The sequence below is a fragment of the Cyprinodon tularosa genome, unplaced genomic scaffold (genome assembly GCF_016077235.1).
Source record: "Cyprinodon tularosa strain WSP-4 unplaced genomic scaffold, ASM1607723v1 ctg207, whole genome shotgun sequence".
Lineage (NCBI taxonomy): Eukaryota > Metazoa > Chordata > Actinopteri > Cyprinodontiformes > Cyprinodontidae > Cyprinodon > Cyprinodon tularosa.
The window spans coordinates 2,378,074-2,388,118 of NW_024038767.1; positions in this window are offsets into that span (position 1 = coordinate 2,378,074).

Consider the following 10,045-nt stretch of genomic DNA (forward strand, 5'->3'; position numbering starts at 1 on the left):
CCGTCCCCAGCAGGAAAACACTTCAAAGTATGGCTACGTACGCCCACATGCTCTCTGAAAACTGAAAAACACACCACTCCTCCTGCTGTTCCTCTTCTTATCACTCCTTCGTCCAGCCTCCTCCTCCTCATCCTCCATCTCAGATGATGATCTGTCAGCTTCGCTGGCTGAGAGAGACGGATCAGACACTGCGATATGTAAAGTGTTCGTGCTGTCATATTTTCAGGGAGTTTCAGCTCCAGAAATCTGAAAAATGTGTTTTAGGCTATGAAGGTCGACATCGAGGGAGTGAATTCTTGGCGGCTCGTCGACAAGCAAGTGTGAAACATTTGGTGAAGTTAGAGAGGAAACTGAGATAATTTGGATGATGCTGACATCAGCCAAATATAGCACTTCATATGTTATGCATCAGTTATCAATCCAAATATGACTCAGCATTTCTTCCAATAAATGATCACACAGGTGGAGATAACCAACGACTATTCAGACTCTGAAATGAGCCTTGAAAAGAGGGAGCAAATCTCCATAGCTGGGAAGCAAGTTTGATCTAAGGAAACCCATAAGAAAACAACAATAAGATACATGATCTCTGTTGTGCATTCAGTCTTTACTTGCATGAAGATCCAAAATGTAGGGCTAGAACAGAGAAAGTTACACCTCAGTCAGGTTCATGCAGACTCCGCTCCACAACTTTTTCATAGATTGATTTCTGTTGAAGGTTTTCTTGCTGGTATGCTTTCGATATGTTGTTCTAAATAAATAGAGCACATGATAAAAAAAAATCCTGGTGGAGTATTCTCCAAGAAGGTGTTTCACCTGATAGCAGAATGAATGGTTCTATAGTTTACAGCTCATTGGTTGAGTCCCAAACAGCAAGAGTTACCCAGACCAACAGACTACTAGCACCATGATTAATTATTGATAGGTGACATGTAATTAGTATGCGAGTTAAAGCGGATCTACTAAGATGGCATGCCAAATTGATAACTTTTATCGTGGAGAGTTTGAGAGAGCAAAGTGGATTTATTTGTCTTATCCCAAAGGAAGCAGGAATTTGCAACAGCACTGTGCACAGATGGTAGATATGATAGCTATATGGAGAAGATAGAGGACCTTCTCTGTTTGTGTGAAAGTAAAAATAAAATAAAATATGCTGGACCTATCGTCTCCACCATTGGTCTCCACTGAAACATTTGGTTTCAGTCCAAGTGGGATGCCAATCAAATAGCCACCCTTTGTTCAACTGGATTGTTGGAGCCCTTTGTTGTGCATGGCCTCTTGGATTGGTCTTTTGATTTACAATGGGAGTGCTTATGTAACTTATTGGAAATGAGTTCCATGACTGAATTGTAAATGCTTGAAAGCTGAAACCACATGGGCGGCTAATTGAATAGCATCTTACTTGGAATATGTGTAGGAGTGTGAACCTCCATGCTGCTTAAATAAATCAGTGCTCCAACTAAAGTTGGCTCTGGTGTGAGCTTACAGAATTGACAAAGACTCCTGGATAGGTGTCAAAACGTCTTCAAAGAAACTAAGCAAAAGTCCGCTTGCCTTCCAATTTAGCCCCGTTTGTGGTTGCCATGACTGAGAATACACACAGGCATAAAAAGTATGGTGTACAAAAACTACTGACAATAAACATTTGTCAAAAAGTGATTCAAAGTAACTGTAACTGAGTAGATGTTACCCACTGCTCTCGGTTAGCTGAAGGCACAGTCAAAGCTTTCTTGATTAGCTTACAGAACATAAGGGTATATTCACATAAGAACAAATCCATCAGTCTGCTTGTTTGTGTCAAGGCTCAGAATAGGGGACCCAGTATTCAAGGCAGACCGACAGTCTGACAATTCAAAAGCATTTATTTAAAAACGGCTGACCTGTAGTTACAGCAAGGATTAAGGCAGGAACCTTTGCACGACTAAACCACAGGTTAGTGACCACGTTAATCTGACAGAGATTAAGCTATTTTAATAGTTCAGACCGTGCCCAGAAAACGAGGTAGGATCCAGCCGGTGGGCTGTCAACAAGAGGTGTTGGGCTGCACCTAGATTGTCCCAGAATGACGGAGAACAAGCAGGAGACCAGATCTGGGCAGACAAAGGAAGGCAGGATAATCCAGAGGACGAAGCCTGAGCTGGTGTCGAGGACATGCTGAGAATACAGAACCAGGAGATCAGAAGTCCAAAGAGGCTCAGAGGGGAAATCCAGGTCGGTGTCAGAAAGACATTCCAAGTTCAGTAAACAGACAGAATCCAGCAGTAGTCCAAAGACAGGCAAATAGATCAGATGAGACCAGACAGGCTCAGTGGTTGAGATGCAGAGCAGGTCAGGATTAGGTAATCAAAAACACTAAGGTAAAGCTGAAACACTCACCTCTGGCTTGAGAATAATCTGACACTGATGACTGGCTAGAGGGCTGGCAGGTGTCATGATGGGTTCTAGGAGTAAAGCCCAAAATGCAGAACACACACAGAAGACGGGGTAAAAGTTCAACAGAGTTTATTATGGTTCACAGAACACACAATAAAGAACTTAATCAGGAACAAGTTCAGGGCTGGTTCACTAGAGTCTTGACTGGGACTGGGGACTGTTGGTTAGCAGAGCTTATAAGAAGCTAAGCATCTAGCTTCAGGCTTAGCATGACTGACCTTGATCTGAGCATCCAGCTCACTGCAGAGAACAACAGGGAAAATCCACATAGGATTCTTCAGGGTGAGCTTCCAGCTCATTGCAGAGAACAACAGGGAACATCCACATAGGAATCTTCAGGGTGAATCCACATAGGAACCTTCAGGTTGGCTCACCAGGGCAGATTAGCAGGTTAGCTCTCTTAGAGCTTCAGGCTTGAGACTGGTTTCCTGTGATGCAGCTCTCCCAGAGCTTCAGACCAAAGACAGGGTTCCACTGAGGCAGCTCTTCCTGAGCTTCAGACCAGAGACAGGTTTCCTGTGAGGCACAGACAAAGGAGAGATTAGAATCAGATCTCACTCTAGAGACTACCAAGATTTAATCAGTAATAGAGGCTCTGGAAGCTGACCAACTAAGATCAACACTGCGGCGTGGAAGCAAGGTCAGGCAGGAGCTTATAAAGGAGAGGTCTTCTGATGAGAGGATTAGCAACAGGTGTGCAGGAGGATTCCAGCCCTAGGGGAAAAATACACAGAACAGAAGAGGACCCTCGGCGCCCTCTGGTGGGCAAGCCTGAGGATCCCAACAGCAGGTGGATCAGATGAACTGTAATGAGAAAATGGGCGTAGCTAAGCAGGTGAATAAAATGAGTTATCCAGCCATTCATCAGTGCAAAGATCATGACCGTTTTGGTCTAAAGCAAAAATTGACATTATTTTTTTGAACTGGTCTGGTTGTCTTGTTTGTATTCAAATTGTACATTTGCAAGTAGACTATGGCTACATTCACACTGCAGCCTGAAGTTACCCAAATCCGTTTTTTTGGCTGATAAGCGACCTGGATCTGATCTTTTCATGGCAGTCTGAACAACACAGATCAGATTTTTTCCAATGCGACCCAGGCCACTTGGATATGTGGTCCTGAATCCAATACGAATCTGATCTTTCAAATGCAACCTGTGTCTGAACGGATTCATCCGACCTAAATGCCATAGGTAATCGACTGTTAGTAATCCAGTTTGTTTGGGTTGTTTGGGTGTTTCTTCTCTCTCCACCACCAGTTGGTGCCCTGTCCTCTTTGGGCTTCCCTTCAAACCTGCGGCTTGTTGGTTCATTATTGGAGGAGTATTTGAGCAGTGGGCTGTCACTACCGCAATGCCAGAGTGTTTGCCAGTTTTTGGTACTCTAGCCAAGCTGAGATTAGCAGAGTCGCCGCCCTGGCCACCCGCCTAAAGAGATACAAGGGAGAAGCAGAAGCCAGGAGAATAAACTAGGTGTTCTCCACCAACCCATCCAAAGTGTACTCACAGTGGCAGGGTTTTTCAAGATCAGATCCACCCAGGGCTGAGACTGAACAGTACTGGAGAAACATATGGGAGAAGGAGGCATCCCACAACACCAATGCTCAGTGGCTAAAAGATCTAAGAACAGATCACAGCAATCTCCCAGAACAAGAACCAGTAATGATTACAACAGCAGATGTCCAAGAAAGAGCGGCAGGTATGAAGAGCTGGACAGCACCAGGCCCTGACATGATCCACACCTACTGGCTGAAAAAACTAACCGCACTTCATGCACGCCTGGCAGCACAAATGAACCAACTGCTGATGGATGGGACCCACCCAGAATGGTTAACCCAGGGACAGACAATCCTGATCATGAAGGATCCGCAGAAGGGAACAATCCCATCCAACTACCGGCCAAATAACTTGCCTCTGTACCACATGGAAGCTCCTGTCAGGCATCATAGCGGCTAAGATGAATAGGCACATGGCTCAATACATGCACCCTTCCCAGAAGGGAATAGGCAGTAACACCAGAGGAGCCAAGCACCAGCTACTAGTGGATAGAGCAGTCACTCGAGACTGTAAGACCAGGCAGACAAATCTGTGCACTGCCTGGATTGACTATAAGAAAGCCTATGACTCAATGCCACATACATGGATACTGGAAGGCTTGGAAATGTACAAGATCAACAGGACTCTAATAGCCTTCATCAAGAACTCAATGAAGCTGTGGAAAACAAGTCTGGAAGCCAATGCAAAGCCAATTGAACAAGTCACCATCAAGTGCGGCATATACCAGGGTGATGCACTATCCCTGCTGCTGTTCTGCATAGGCCTGAACCCCCTCAGCCAGATCATCACAAAGACTGGCTACGGATACCAATTCCAAGGCGGAACAATCATCAGTCACCGCCTCTACATGGATGACATCAAGCTGTATGCCAGGAGTGAGCGAGACATCGACTCACTGATCCACACTACCAGGATCTACAACATTGGGATGTCATTCGGACTGGACAAGTGCAGTCGCATGGTCTCAAAGAGAGGGAAGATGATCAGAACCGAGGGGGTTGAACTACCAGAAGGCCACATTACAGATGTTCAGGACAGCTACAAATACCTTGGGGTGCCACAGCTAAATACCTACAAAGAGTAAGGCAGGTCCTGAAAAGTCAGCTGAATGGGAAAAACAAGATCCAAGCCATCAACACATATGCCCTACCAGTCATCAGATACCCCGCTGGTATAATAAACTGGCCAAAGGAGGAGATAGAGGCTACTGACATCAAGACGAGAAAGCTCCTCACAATGCATGGAGGGTTCCACCCCAAATCCAGCACTCTGAGACTGTACACCAAGCGTAGCGAGGGAGGCCGAGGGCTAGTGAGTGTCAAGACCACTGTCCAGGATGAAACAACTAAGATCCAGGAGTACATCAGAAAGATGGCCCCCAAAGACAAATGGCTTGGTGAGTACCTCAGGCAGGAGAAAACCGAAAGTGAGGACAAGAAAGAGGAAGGAGAACCATCATGGAGGGACAAGCCGCTGCACGGCGTATACCACAGACAAATAGAAGAAGTGGCTGATATCAAAAAATCCTACCAGTGGCTGGAAAAGGCTGGACTGAAGGACAGCACAGAGGCACTAATCATGGCAGCACAAGAACAGGCACTCAGTACAAGATCAATAGAGGCTAGGGTCTACCACACCAGGCAGGACCCCCGATGCAGACTGTGCAAAGATGCCTCTGAAATCAAGAAGAAAGAACACGAGAAGCTTGAGAAATACCAAGGGCTGAAGGAGGAGCTAGAAAAGATGTGGAAAGTAAGAGCAGCAGTGGTGCCAGTGGTAATTGGAGCACTGGGGGCTGTGACCCCCAAACTGGGAGAGTGGCTACAGCAGATTCCAGGTAAAACATCAGAGGTCTCTGTCCAGAAGAGCGCAGTCCTAGGAACAGCTAAGATACTGCGCAGAACCCTCAAACTCCCAGGCCTCTGGTAGAGGACCCGAGCTTGAGGATGACACATACATCCCCACAAGGGGTGAGAAAACAGTTTTTTATATATATATATATATATATATATATATATATATACAAATATATATATATATATAGTTCCCATAATATGCAGCTTAATACGATACAAACCAGACATCTAACCTGCATCTATGATCGCCAACGCCTGCTGGAGCTACGGTCACAAAATGTTTTAAATCCAGACATTTTTGACCATTAAAAAGCTGCAGAGTGCTACAGACGGATGTCAACACAACAGCGGAACGTAACTGCCAGAGGAAGAGATGCGCCAGACGGAGAAAGCTAGGATGCAGAGGGGGACTAACTGTGAAGCTAAAGAAAATTCCTCACAGACCTCTGCTTCCATCAATCCTCCTTTCCAACGTCCGCTTATTGGATAATAAAATGGATAATCTCCGACTGGAACTCTCATCAAAGAAGGAGATCAGTAACTGCTGCACCATCATTCTGACTGAGTCATGGCTGCATCCAGCAATTCCGGACAATGCTATTAGCGTGGAGAGGCTAACAATATACCTCACCAATAGAAACAAAGAACTAAGAGGTAAGACTTGGGGTGGTGGGCTCTGTGTTTACATCAACAACAGGTGGTGTAAAAATGCTGGATCGGTCGCCAGCTTCTGCTCTCCTGACATTTACTTGCCCCCCAAGGCTAACACTAAAGCAGCCATGAAGACTATATATCTGAGCTCCAATCTGCACACACAGGGTTTTCATCATTGCTGGGGATTTTAACCAGGCTAACTTAAGGACTGTTCTCCCTCAGTTTTAACAACATGTGGACTCGGGGTGAAAACATTTTAGACCTGGTTTACTCTAACATCAAAGAGGCATTCAGAGCAGCCCCCTGAACCCACCTCGGTTCATCAGATCACCTATCTATCATGCTTATCCCTGCATATAAGCCCCAGCTGATCAGGCCTAAACCTGTTAGGAATCCAGTTTGTGTGGGTTGTTTTTGTGTTTTCTTTTTCCACCCCTGTCCTTGTTTGGGTCTCCTCGCACACCTGCAGCTCGTTGGGTCACACCAGAGGAGTATTTGAGCAGCGGACTGTCACTATCTCAATGCCAGAGTGTTTGCCAGTATTGGGAACTCCAGCCAAACTGAGATTAGCTGAGTCTAACCTTTAGTCTTGTCTTTCTGAGTCTAAGCTTGCTTTGTCTTTGTTCTACGGCAGGAAGCCTTCCTGATCCACTGGATAAGCCTGGACCTTCTACCCCCGTTGAAGTAGTCAAGTAGTCTCCAGGAAAACCCGGAGACAGTCCGCTCCATTGCTCCTCTGGACCCAACGTTAGTCTGCCTGCCCGCCCTCCAACGAGTTCTTTCATCTCTGGATAAGACCCCACAAACTGGATCCAAAAATTAACCACAAGTTCCCCAAACATGAGTGCCTCTCCTGCAAATTACAAGCCTCAGTCATTTTCACTACGGTCCCTGAAAAGATCATTGTGATCTCTCCTTCAGAGTTTCCAGTTCCGGTTCACTAGTCCACTGAGGTCCAACAGTGTTACCCAGCTGTATATCTCTCAGTCTGTGTTTTTGTAAACCACAATAAACCTGTTAACTTTTTTCCTTGACTTCTGATTGTGTTTCTGCATGTGGGTCAGATCCTTAAAGCCCATCATGACAAAACTAATAGTTAAAGTTTCGAGTCTGGTCTGAGGGTGCTGTGGAGACACTCCAATACTGTTTTTAATGCTCTGACTGGAACATCTTCAAGGCTGCAACAAAATATCCCAACTTGTTAAATATTGATGAGTATGCCTTGACTGTGTCAGCCTACATCAACAAATGCATTGAGGATGTTGGCATCAAAAAGAACACCACCACCCGGGCCAACCAACCACCCTGGATAAATGGAGAGGTTCAGAAATTGCTAAAAGCACGGAACTCAGCTTTCAAGTCTGGTGATAAAGAGGCTCTGAGAACAGCGCGTGCCAGCTTAAACCATTCCATCAGATCAGCAGAACCACAACCAGAGGATCCGGGATCTTTTCCACAATGACAGCAGCACCAGGAGGATGTGGAAAGGCATTTGGATGATCACAGACTACAACACACCCTACCTGCCCCGGTAGATGCAGCAAACACTGACTTCCTAAATGAACTCAAAAACTTCTTTGGAAGGTTTAAGGCACTAAACGGCCTCCTGCTGTAATAGCTGTTCCGCCCCGAGGAGGCACTAAACCTGGACGTAGCTGAAGTGAGGAAAACTCTCAGGAGAGTCCAAGGAAGGCCCGGGGCCTGATAACATACCTGGGCAGTTGTATAAGGAGTGTGCAGATCAGCTGGCTGGTGTCCTCACAGACATCTTTAACACCTGGCTGGACCAATCCATAGTGTCAGCATGCTTCCAGTCTGCCTCCATTATTCCAGTCCCAAAGAAGCCTCAGGACACCTCACTCAATGATTACCGGCCTGTCGCACTGACTCCCATCATGATGAAGTGCTTCCAAAGGCTGGTTAAAGAACACATAGTCTCCAGTGTGCCGCCAACATTCGAACCGTTCCAGTTTGCCTACCGACGGAAACGCTCCACTGAGGACGCCATCTCTGCTGCTCTCCACATGAGCCTGGCATACCTGGAGGAGAAGAACACCCACGTGCGGATGCTGTTCCTGGACTTCAGTTCAGCTTTCAACACCATCATCCCACAGCATCTGATGGGCAAACTGGAACAGCTGGGCTTCAATACACCCCTCTGCTATTGGCTGCTAGACTTCCTCACCAAATTTCTCTTAGATCAGTATCTTTAGCTGATATTTCTTTGTGAAGATTCACGGCTTCATTCTGACACACCTGCTCCATATCTCCTGTGATCTGTCATCTCTACACCCCTGCCTTGTACTTTCAGGACACTGTTTTTTATCTCTTTATGCTGGTTTTATTGGATTTTAAATTTGTGTTACATTTCTCAAAAATTGTAATTGTTATAAATAATACTTTCAATGTATCAGGCTGCTCCCACATTCCCAATTTGTTTCAGGTTGTGAACTCTAAATCATGACAAGAACATTTTTTGTGAAAATAGTGAATGGAACATCTCAAAACATCAGAAGTTGAAGCTTGGCCATAAATCGATCTTCCAAATGGACAATGGACCTATGGATTTATTTTCAAAATGACTTAAGGAAAACAATGGCAAGTACAAAGATCTGATCTCCACGTCATTCAAAATGTTTTTTGATGCAGATTGAAAAGTATGCTAAGTATAGGCACCTGCCAAACCTGGTTCAGTTCCATCTATGGATAGACAACATGTAAGGTTTAAGTCATAAAGTTTAAAATGTAGTTTTATGATAAACCAAAGGAAATGTATCCAAAGTTATATATTTAAGCATTAACCTATTTTTGATGTTGTTGGTCAGGACGTTGCCAAATCTCTTAATAGCAAAGAGAGCACTTAGCAAAAACTCTAAATTCAAATGAAAAAAATAAAAATGTTATAATTTTGGCGTTTAACAACAGAACTATCTGAACTGGGAAGGAAGGTTTTGTTAGTTTCAATTGTAAGAAACCACATGTGGTCTCAGCAGTTTTTTTTTTCTGTTTTGTTTTTTTGACTGGTTTTTAGATTGTTATGGACTCTTTCATCTTTCCCATTACTTTTTGTATAGCTTGTTATGTCTTTATATTTTCCTCTCAAGCAGACAGCAACTGTGAGTTGTCTGGAGGTCTTTTTTTCCTTTTTACTTTGCTCGTTTAAGACTAATAATTAAAAAAACCTGTTCATATATTATTAAAAGACTTAGTATAGTTGTTCCTCCTCTTCTTTGTGATTCCTCTATCGATTGTACTGACTCATACTAGCTCTTGTGGCTCTGTCCGTCGCCACTCCTCTCAGCTTTCTCAGCCTTTGTTGGGAGAAAAGACACTCTATCAGGGTGACCTTCAGCTGTTATAAAACACTTGAGCTTAATTGAGAGCTACTTAAAGGAAGACTGAAATACTATCAGATTTATGCTTCAGCTACATCAATGAAATGAATCTCTTTCAGCAGCAGGATGGCGACCTTTTTCCATTTTTTATTCAGGTGCATGAGCTTTCATGCCTAGCCCACTCAATAAATGCTTTGTCCTTCTGGTCGGTC